An 11,326-nucleotide genomic window follows, 5' to 3' on the forward strand; every position below is an offset into this window, starting at 1 on the left:
TTTCTCTAAAATCTCCATAGTTGCCGCAGTCTTTTGGATCCACTTCTCAGGACGTATTCACTCTTTAGGATGTTCCTGTTTGGTTTAGTCCAAAATCAAGGGGTGACTGTTCCCGTGGACCATGGTCCGGACCAAGTTCTGGTCTTATGCAGTGGGAACGAGAAAGTTCAAACTTTTGGACCAAATCCAGGAAGTAACAGGCGTTCAACCACTCGCAGATGAGCAAATGTAGGAAGACTGAAAACAAGAGAGCCATGGAAAAAGGAGATAAACAAACTGGTCACTACTGGTACATTTATCACTAGTGTCAGAACATCAATCTCTCCATTGGACAAACTGAACATTCTATGAAGTGTGGTCACATTCTTTACTTTTTTATATTGTTTTGGCTAAACCACCGTCGTCCATAGTTTTTCCTGCTTCCTGTATTTGAAGGAAGTGCTACTGTCGCTGTCCCTTATCGCGGGACACACAGGCTGAGCTGCGAGAAGAAGACAGGGAGACACGGAAGGGACAGGCAGATATGAAAGGATTTGTGGTTTATAGTTTTTAAGTAGAAAGTTGTTAGAAAGTAAAATGGGCATTACATTAAGGCATTAATGTACAGCGAGTGCAAAGAAATCCATCCAAAGAAAGTGAGCATAATTTCAATATATTTTTATAGCATGTTGATTTTGCCCAGGAACACCTACTCTCTCCCTCTCTGCATGAGTTGTAGGTAATGTGCACATCCAGTGTCTATTTATTGGTATACATCTTATCAATGAGGTACGGTACCAAAGCGGTTCTTTAATGTTGGTTCATAGTGTGAGTTTATTTCAAATTGACAAGATGGTCCTGATTGTTCGTACATGACCAGATGTCAACTGCCCAAAGAGGCATTCTAAAACATCTCAAATAGTTCTGTCTTCATTTATATTAAGCAGACATGAACATTTCTGTTGTTTAGAACTGTATTAGATGGAGTCCGTCTTAGACCTAGTTTCCATCCAGTTGTGGTTTATTCCTGTTTTAAAAGCTTGAATACCATTGATTGAGCTGTCAGGATGACACTGAGCACTGTTAAGCTTGTAGTGAAAAACAGAAATAGTTAAGCCTTGTCAATTAGGTTTTGAGCACACCAAAACTTGCTTGAGTTCTAATAATCATAAAATGACATTGCTACAGTCCAAGAACACTTTGTTCACGTATTATCTATTCTTGCTCCTTCCTTAAAATGTACTTTGGCAGACAAAAAGGGGAAACAATATTTCTCAGTTTGCATTGTGAGCATTTATATAGGTTTCCTCATGTGCTAAGTTTAGGCTGTAAAAAAAAACTAAAACTTGTGCAACTAACAGGCTATTGCATTGTTGAGATTACGGAAGGGTAGGGAATATGGAAGTAACAGAAAAAAGAAATAGCAAGGACTGAATCGTCAACGTTGTGAATGTATTTTGGAATTTGGAGAGAAAAGATTGGAGGAAAAAGAGTTGTTTGGGATGAGGGTGGGGAGGGTTTCAGCACTTGGACGGTCCCAGATGGACACAAGACGCGCCCTCTCTTTATAAACAGCTTCTCTGCTCTGTTTTTGGGGGGAGAAAATGTGACTTTACAGGCTGCAAATATGAACGCATGGACATCGTGTGCAGTTTCCTCTTCCCTCTGTCACTGCCAACACCTCCCCAAATCCAAGCCATTCCCAAAGTCAACACACTTGGAATACCAGGCTGACTCACTTCCACGGTGGGTGGCTCTGCTTCCAATTTTCTCACCGCGCACCAAAGAATAGAATATACTTGTACACAATTTGACAAAAATGCCCACAACACCTTGGAGAAAAGACTGGCATGAACAAAAGATTACATGACAAAAAGGTTTATTCATCGGACCTGTGCAAATGTGTCCTTGAGCAAGACACTTCCCCCCCTTTGCCTCCAGTCACAGGCTGCAAAACGAAAGGCGGCTGGTGGGACAGTTTGGATATTGAAACAGGAGTTGCACCATACACTTGACGACAGCAACATAATGTGATATTATTTCCCATCATGTGATTCATCTGTTGCAAAACCGTCACAGAACTATCCAGGCACTATGGCGTGTGAGTTAAAGGGACAGATGTGCTGAGGAAACTTGGGCTATACACTTCTTTTGAACCTCTCATATCGAGCTTTTCCTTCCTCTCCTTCTGTCCGGGAGAGCGTGGGAGCGCCCTCAGAACGCCGTGCTCCAACCACGGGGATCACAACAACAGGAGGAAGCCGGTAACCTGAGTACCTTAAGCCAGGCTGGACTAACCACAGCACTCACTGTGTGGAGAGAGCATTTCCCAGGACATTATCAGGGAGGATCAGTGTGTGTTGCTGTGGCCAACTGCAAATGCACCACTAACTTCTGTGTAACTCTGAGATATGCATAATGCATTTGCACTCCATTTATCACATATTGAATAATTAGACTCAAAATGAGCAGGCTTAAGCCACAAGTTCCTTCCTGGATGAAGTTTCCAGTCAGATAATATGTAGTTTAATATCACCACAGGAAAGCTCTGACTATTTCAAAACAATAACTATAGCTGATAATTGGGATACAAATGGTTGTGGTGTAAAACATTAGCTGACATAGTCTACGCTATTTTGCCTTCTGACAAACATAAAAAACGCAAACATTGGCTTGTTTTAGTTTTTTCGTGCATTTATATTGATTATAACTGGCACATTTCATTTTAAACACACACACACACACACACACATAATTCCATTAATTATGATTGCGTTGTATGAACACTATAATAATTACAAAATCATCAAAATGATAAATCTCAATGTTATAAATCTCAAAGTCATACAGTTAAGCTTATTGTGTACATTATTCTTTCAATGTCAATAACATAACTCACATACACTGTAGCCCCAACACCATGCACAGTTGATAACCAAATGTCTCATATATAAAAACCAAATCACTGCAAATCTACTCACCAAGCTGTCACTTGCAGTCCAGCATCAGACAGTCCTGTCACTCTTATCCTCGGTACGCTCCAATCTGAAAGATCCACAGGGCGCAGAAAAACTTACAGCCAACACGCACAGTATTGCTTCCTCCTGAGTGCTGCGAAAGTCAGGGGCCCGCAACAAAAGGCAGCGGAGGGAGGGTGGGAAGGAGGAAAGGAGACAAGGAAAGATTAACCCCATGCGAGTGGACTCTACATGTACCCTCCCCTTACCCACTCCGACACAGCTGGCCCGCCGTATCACTGACTCCTGGTGTTTTCACTCAAGAGAGAGGAGGGACACCCAAAAGTGTACATGTGTTAGCTATGGCGAGGGGAGGAGTGTGAGGGGTCTGGCAGGGGTCCAGAGGCAGCCAGCCCGGTGGTGGAGAGAGACAATAGAAGGAAACGCTATATCAGGAGTAGCCCAGAAATATTGAAGAGACAATGCAAAACAATGTCATGGCAAGTGGAAAGCGCAGCCTGCAGCCGCTGCTAAACAATGATAGGAGACTGTTTTTTCCCCTGGTCCAGGACAGGATACAGAGCACAGATCTGCAGCCCACATCAAGTGATATTTGTGTGTGTTTTAAAGGCAAAAATTAAACCGTTGACATATTTAGTTGGTGCTTAAAATAGAAATATGTGAAGACAAAATGGACAAAGTATGCTGGTGACATTTTTTTTATTGTAAATTTGCCAGTGAACTTTCTGAAATTGAATGTTATTTGACCCATTATTGCCCTCTGTTGCCCTCTGCTGTTACAGTTTACCAAAGTGTTTAAGGTCCTATTCAACATGAATGTAAAACTGCAGATGGGATTGGAAATGCTTTTGACGGTAAAGTTAACTTTCTCCCTCTGACCAGTGCATACTGCTGTAGTGTCATGGGGCAAGACCAGCCACGCTTCCCTCAGTCAGCCCCTGGGCAGCTGTGACTTCAGACCTATGGCTGTGATGCAACATAACATGATGCAAATAGTAGTTCCAAACAGTACTAAAATATGAAAAGCTTGCAAATAAACATTACTACATAAACGTAAACTCTGTATCTTACGCTACTGTTTTTTTCTTACATATATTAAAGTGTCACTTGGTAAGTCATATGATTTCAGTTTTTGTGTGTGTGTGTGTGTGTGTGTGTTACTAAAACCTCAATGTCTATAATTTGTATACACAGTGTACTCTAACTCCATGTTTCCTATGGAGCCGTGCCTCCCAGCAGCTGATGCACCCGGACATGCACATTCCCTCTGTAATCATATCTGGTGATAAGGGCTCTTCCCCCGCGGTCACTGCTTCACAATGGCCCAGTCTTCAGGGGCATGCTCTGATTACACTCACAAGAAGCCTCACTTCTTCTCTCACACGGGATAATTTCATTTCCTCCACTCTTCTGGGTCAGCCCGGACCAGCCTGAGAGTGTGAGAGCATACAGCGAAACTAGTCAACTCAGAGACACAATCTGCCTAAAGGAGTTACAATGTGAAATGGTAATCAATATATGCTATGAAATGTATGGTTTTACAGCATGCAGCACGAGGCCTGCTATCCTAGATCTCGATACAGTGAAGCAGCTCTACTTTGAATTCCCATTTCGATATTAAAGGCACGTTTCCATTGGTTCACTTTGGAGCAGATTGCGATGGTCCGAAAGTGTCTGTCGTAACTGAACATTAGCAGCCTGTCTAAGGTGTCCGAAGGGGGCGTGAGTGTGGTAGCTTCCAGGGCGTGCTCCCAGAAAGTTTTAGCGCGACATGATTGGACAAGAAAGAACGCAGATATAAATAAAGTGCTGACTTGATCTTGTGTTAAACCACCATATTTCCAGTGATATTTCCAGTGCTGATAACTTTATTTGTTGAGGTACGATTTAGATTTAAATAAACATTTGCTCTGTTTGTGTGATGTCAACAGCTCAGCAGACCCCTGAAAGCCAGGACACGTGCATGCTGACCACCATTCACAGAGACATAGAAAAAGAAACACCCAGCCAACCGATAGAGAAACTTATTTTCAATATTTGTTAGGTTTGGGTTTGAAAAAAAATTGCAAAAATAATAAAAACCCACTTCAGGATCTTTTATCACATGCAGCGATTGTTTAGTTTGATCAACTTGTGCATAATGTTACCTTGCCCTTGAGTGAGACACTTCACCCACGTTGCCCAAATACGTGTGTGTGTAATTTGTGGCGGTTGTAGAGGGCGCTGCCGCAGATTGGCAGCCATGTTTGTGTAGGTAAACCCCAGGGCAGATGCGGCACGCTGTAGCCACAGAGTCTGTGGAGGGAATGAATCATGTAATGTGACTGTGAGAATCAAATAAGCATTATTCAAGACCATTCAATGCATGTACAACCCAAAAGATGTGGAAATGCAAGATTTTAACATTTCTTGAAGTGATGAAAGTGCTAGTGTGGTGCAGAATGATTACCAGGTTCCCTTGAGGGCCTCACAGCTGTAGCTCACCAATTACCAAAGTATTTTACGTGTTTATAAACCTCCAATCACTATTATGATTTCTTCCTTTGAGTTGGACTTGTTAAACAAGAAGTGCAAAAGTCAAGGTTAGCCAAACAATGTTTTACTTTAGAAATAACATGTGTACGATTGTTACACCGATAGCATCATTTGGAGAAACATAGTACACTTGATATTTTTGTTTTCCCAGGGGTCAGTGCGGCCCACAGCAGCCTGCAGCTGTTTACTCTGACGGAGAGCCAGCGTGAGGCCTGTTGGCGGAATGACTGCATCAATATTAGAGGAGCTCTGATATCAGTGCATCTGTCAGGAGCTGGCACAGGCTCAGTAAACACTGGAAAAACTGACTTTTACCGATAGAATATTAGAATATGAATAATGTAAAATGTTGATCAATGTCCACCTGTGTGTGAGGGAACTGTCCAGTGTGAGGAAATAAGCCGCTTTTACATCTCAAAGCCAATGGGATTTTTCCATTTCACAATCAGTAATTGCAGGATGCTAAGTGGACACACACACACACACAAACTTGGCGTGACTAAAAATGTTTGATACAGTATAATAAGACGAGATTTGGACAAGACAATGTTGCATAAAGTTTTGCATTTCCTTCAGGCTAGTTTGCTGAAATGCCTTGTTTCTGGCGTCAGAACAGTAACATCATTCATCTGGTTTCAACTTTGAACAAAATCACATAACCTTTTCTCAAAACGTCTGCCAAGAACTGTCTTTCCCACAGACTGACAGTGGACCTACAGTGAGGGTCTGAGGGGGGAGGGGCAGGGTGGTGCGGGGTCACTAACGCAGACTGGTAAGGAGGCCGCCGCTAACTCTAAGGTGCCATCCATTGTTTCAGTAAATTTATTTCATGACTTTTCATTCAAGTCCATGAAACCCATAACAAAAGTCATTACGTCTAGAAACCAAAAAGTAATTTACAACTAAACCTATAACTTAACATAGGTCAACATTTCCCTTCCACCACAAAGGAAGAGCATGTGTTAAGATCCTGCACCAGCTGAGATTACCACACGGCGCCAGGTAACAGGCCACGGCACGAAGCGGAACAACCGTGTTAGGACCATAGCAACATTATTGAACATACGTGACCGAGGAACACAAAGAATCTTGGCTGAGGATGCGGAGAAGCAACAGAGGGACACAGGAATAGGTCAGACGACGAGTGACACAAAGGAAGACCGCCAAACCCCACACTGCCACATTATTGTTTTATTCTTACTGTGGGTGGGCTTCTCTAAAATGAACCACGTAGCTTAAAGCCTTTTTTTGGTTAAATATGGTCAAGATTGCTAAGTTATGGTGTGGACTTTTACTATATACTATTCGAAAGATCTAGTGATTGGGATTGTGTTATTGTCTCTTAACTATCATCATTCACATGAAGAGAATATAAGATACAGCTGGAGTACCGTATTTACCGCATTATAAGGTGCACTGGATTATAAAGCGCACTGTCAATGAATGGTCTATTTTCAATAATTTTTCATATATAAAGTGCATATATATAAGGCGCATTAAGCGAAACAAAACAGTCAGATAAGTCAGTCAGTTGAACTTTATCGATGCATTATGCGCAGAAAGTGGCCAGCTTTTCTTCGTAATCTTTTGGCAGTGGCTGAGAGATATTAATTAATCCATGTATAAGGCGCACTGTTGTTTTTTGAGAACATTAAAGGCTTTTAAGTGCGCCTGATAGTCCGGAAAATACGGTACGGCTAGTGTTACCTCGATTAAGTTGCTATGTACTTAAAACAAAGATGGTGGTTCGTTTTATGACATTCTATCTTGATCTCTGCAGACTATTTATCCGCTAATTACATGCAGACTATATCGTATTGTTATTGAAATGAGCAAAAGGGAAAAAAAGAAAGTTAGCCACTACCTACTCTTTAACTGACATTTTCTCATTAGATTGATAGCATTCATATGTCAGCGCTAAACCGAGCTAGCGTGCGGTTTGGCAACAGCTGCTGCCACAACTGCTTCCAATGTATAAAAATATTAATAATAACTGCTGTTGCTCAATGGCTTGTTCAGGCCAGAGATGTCTATTTCCATATTCAGACAAGCTCCAATTGAAGAGCGTCAGGAGTGTTGAGAGAACTGTTTGCTTTTGGCTCTTGGTACAGAATTGAGGTCACGTGTGGGAAAGTAAAGCAGCAGTATTTTTTAATTAGCTCAACTTATAAATTACGACTTGCTTTAAAAGCGTAATTAAGGCTGAAGTGTGCTTTCTTCTGGTGTTTTTTCTCTTAACGACTCCAATGATAATAAACCTGATGACTACATGACTTAAATAAGAGTGCAGTGTAGAACTGGTGACTTTTATTGTGATGGAAAATATATATTTTTTTAAGAACGTGTTTGTATATGAAAAATGAATGGTTGTTGGTCTTTGCAGAGCCACTCCACTGTTATGTGTTCAAATACTTACCCGGACAACATAAGATTTGATTGGATTTTTACATGTGCAACTGTGTGCCACCTGATCGCCATTTGTATTGCTAAAATACATTATGTTTTATGATAAAAAATTTAACTATTTATTGGAGGAGAAAGGTCAAGGAAGGAAGAGTCTTCAATCTGGAGCATTGATTTATTGTATATTACGCTTTATTCAAGTTTGCAAACATTCAAGTATGGACCCCACTGAGAGTTTGAGTCTAGTGAAGGTCGACATACTTTGAAGTGTGCTGTAGGTGCTGCATTAGGGTTTAGGTCACAGTTGTGGATTGGTTGGCCATTGTAAGCCAGCTCTGATAGTTTGACATATCTCTCTCCCCTTGTCTTGCTTAATAAAGGTTCTGGTTGATTGCTCTTGTAACAATGGATTTTGCTTTGGTCCAAACATTTTTAGGGCAAATTGTTTTAAAGTAGTGCTGGATCTGGGCTGTGGTGGTTATGGATGTATTGGAGGGGCACCGCCCATTCTAATCGGCCTTCGCTTGGATTAGTGGCCAGTTCTGCAGCAAAACATGCATCAATATTTCCAGATCATAAACTTCTCAATTCAAAGTCTTTCAGTTTTCTTTTCAATTCTTGTGCAAGTCTACAGACACCAAACGTCTGTCGCTGCTAAAGGATAACAGGACAATGGGACCGGGGCTGGGAGGTGATGCAAACGTTCATATCAGAGGACCACTGCCTAAATGCATCGTGTTGCATGCATGCAGTCATTTTGTGTGGAACTGTCCATTTGGAAACAAGGCCCATCTGCTCTTTCATTGGAGTCCAGTGCAGCAGCTGGCTCCTGCAGGTTGTTTACCGGGCCCTGCACAGCTGAGTCTGATTCTGACTAAATCCAGCATTTCTGTGCGTCACTGTCAGGGGCATAGAGCAGTGGAGTGAGGGGAAAATATGAAGGGAAAGTGCATGAGAATATGTTTGTCATTACGATGATTGCACAGAAGGGCGAGGTCTCTGGAAGGAGCCTGTATACAGCGCTCTGCCAGTGACACTCGAGGTTGTTGAGTTTAGGGACGTCATGAATGGGAATCCAGCTCAGAGCAAAAACATCTGCAGACTGAAAAATGGTAACGATTTTTAGATACATATTTTGCTTTGGTCTATATTATTACATTTTTGGGATAAAAAGATCAAAATTGAATAAAACTAAGATATGGCGAGAGAAGAGCGGTATAGGAACTCTGTCAAGGTTCGAATTTAGAACGCATTAGTGGTGGTCTTCGAGGGGACGAATGTAAAGATTGGCAGCCACACAGCTCTGGCTATGGAACTATACAGAGACAATCACGTTACTTTACCTTAAGTTCACTCCCGAAGGAGTGATAGACTCTCAGCAGCGTTGGACTCATGGTCAGCTGTCTGGAAATGTGGGCGTGATGCTAGAGCTCCATGATGTATATGTGTGTTTTGTGGCTCTCTGGTCTGTTTTGGTTACGGCCCTCGTCTGTGAAGCCTCACCGAACGGAGCCCACTGTCAGGAGCAAAAACTCCACAGAGAGACACATACAGTGGATGGTAGTTCACTGCGCACCACTATAATATAACGTGACTTAAAACTATTGTGTAAGCCAAAATGATCAGTCTTTTAGTCATTTAGCCTTTTGAGAGAATGACTAAATACAGGTCAATTAACAAAGTGCAAATTTCTTACTACATCTTCCAAAAAAGAAACGTCAGCCTCTCATCTAATAATTTTCCCCATCATTAGGCCCGAGCGCCACATGCTGGTGAGAGGCCTATTAGTTCCGTAATGCAAAGCACGGCTGCAAAAGTGTGCACGAAATGCGCACAAAATCGAGTGCAAAGCGCACACTCGCTTCCACACACTCACTGACGCACTCTTCCACTCATGCACGTCCCCTTCCATACTACTTAGTAGTAGTCTTTATTTCCACTTGCCAGGGTCTAATCACTCCATCATTCCAGATTCACTCTCCTCTCACTCGTCTGTGTCAAATGCTCTCAATTCCAAGTCATAAAAAATGTATACACCTTTTTTCACCCAGTGAACATTGAAAAGTGACAAAAAATGTGTACACCTCTGAAAATTATGCCTCTCTAAATTCTGTCTTTCTCCTTTTTCTGAATAAAAAAAAAAATTGGCGCTTCAGGGCCCTCAAATGTAGAAAAAATGCATTGAGAGATCAGAAATGGCCAAAAAAATCTGATCGTAGATTAAATCTAAATTTTGCACAGATGTAGGTAGTGAAAAGGTAACCAAAAAGAAAAAGAATTACGGCAACGCTGTCCGCCCAACCAAATGATCGCCATATTGGATCTAAATTTGATAAGCATTATAAATACAATCAGACTCAAGTCATAAGTCACGGCGTAGCTGCAACCGTTTCCCAAAATATTGACATTTTCAGTACAAAATAATGCCCCTATTTGTAAAGCAAAGGGGAGAAGGCACATTAGCACCCCTACTCTTGCATTGTGGGGCGACGGCAGGGTGATGGCAGGGTGATGGCAGGGCGACGGCGGTGCGACGGCAGGGCGACGGCAGGGCGACGGCAGGGCAATGGCAGGGCGACGGCAGGGTGATGGCAGGGCGACGGCGGTGCGACAGCGGAGCGGTGGGGGAGCGAGGACCAATCATTTCCGCTTGCGGCTATATTTGCCTTTATTTCCTGTGTCAAATACTTTCAATTCAAGTCAACAAAAAGCTAGACATTTTTCAATCTTTCCACACTCACAGAAGTAGTCTCTCTACTCTCTCATATTTATCCAGAGTAACCTTTACCCGGCCTCCTCGTCGCTCGCAGGTATTTGTGGAGAAAGCGTTTGTGCCCGCACAGCAGCACACATGGGAACACTTAGGGCTGGATAGGGAAGTGAGCGCCTCATTTAGCCGTTAAAGAGTTGAGACAGGCAGAGTGCCGCATGGACCTACATGATTACTCAGGATGATCAAGAGTCAGTGACAGACAACAAGACCTTTTCATTCTTTCTTATGAAATTATTCTTATAGTGGTTAAATCATTCAACCCAATACCGTAAGTTTATTAACATATTCCATAGATAAATATTTTATTTGACTTCTTGAGTGGCCCTTTTTCAGGACTTTACACAAACTTTTAACCGGCTAAGACTTTCATCAAACACACAAAAACGTCATCCATAATATTTCATGCGGCACTATAATCATACACAAGGAACGTTTCAGATACAGTACAGCCATATTTCTGTTGTTAGAAGATGTCTTAAGTCCACTATGTTTGACCTGTATGCTAATCACCAATGCTAATCATTTACTAACATTTTCTACATAAGTCGCTATGGTTGTACATTTGTACGATGTAATTTGTTGTTGTATAAACATCTGAGACGTCAGAGAGTAAAGATTAAGACGGTTCAGATATTTCAGCAGTTTATGCCGATTTTCT

General features: G+C 41.9%; 1 protein-coding gene across 1 annotated transcript in view; it reads right to left on the reverse strand.

Annotated features, from left to right (window-relative positions):
* Nucleotides 1–3,216, reverse strand: part of hdac7a (histone deacetylase 7a) — a 71,857-nt gene extending 68,641 nt beyond the window's left edge. Inside the window, exon 1 of the mRNA XM_072449544.1 lies at nt 2,961–3,216. The gene's annotated coding sequence lies outside the window, so the exon portion shown is untranslated. The remainder of the gene's footprint in view (nt 1–2,960) is intronic.
* Nucleotides 3,217–11,326: the final 8,110 nt, after the last annotated feature.

The sequence above is a fragment of the Eucyclogobius newberryi genome, unplaced genomic scaffold, assembly GCF_026437365.1.
Source record: "Eucyclogobius newberryi isolate DKJ021-1_F unplaced genomic scaffold, fEucNew1.0.hap1 SCAF_17, whole genome shotgun sequence".
NCBI lineage: Eukaryota > Metazoa > Chordata > Actinopteri > Gobiiformes > Gobiidae > Eucyclogobius > Eucyclogobius newberryi.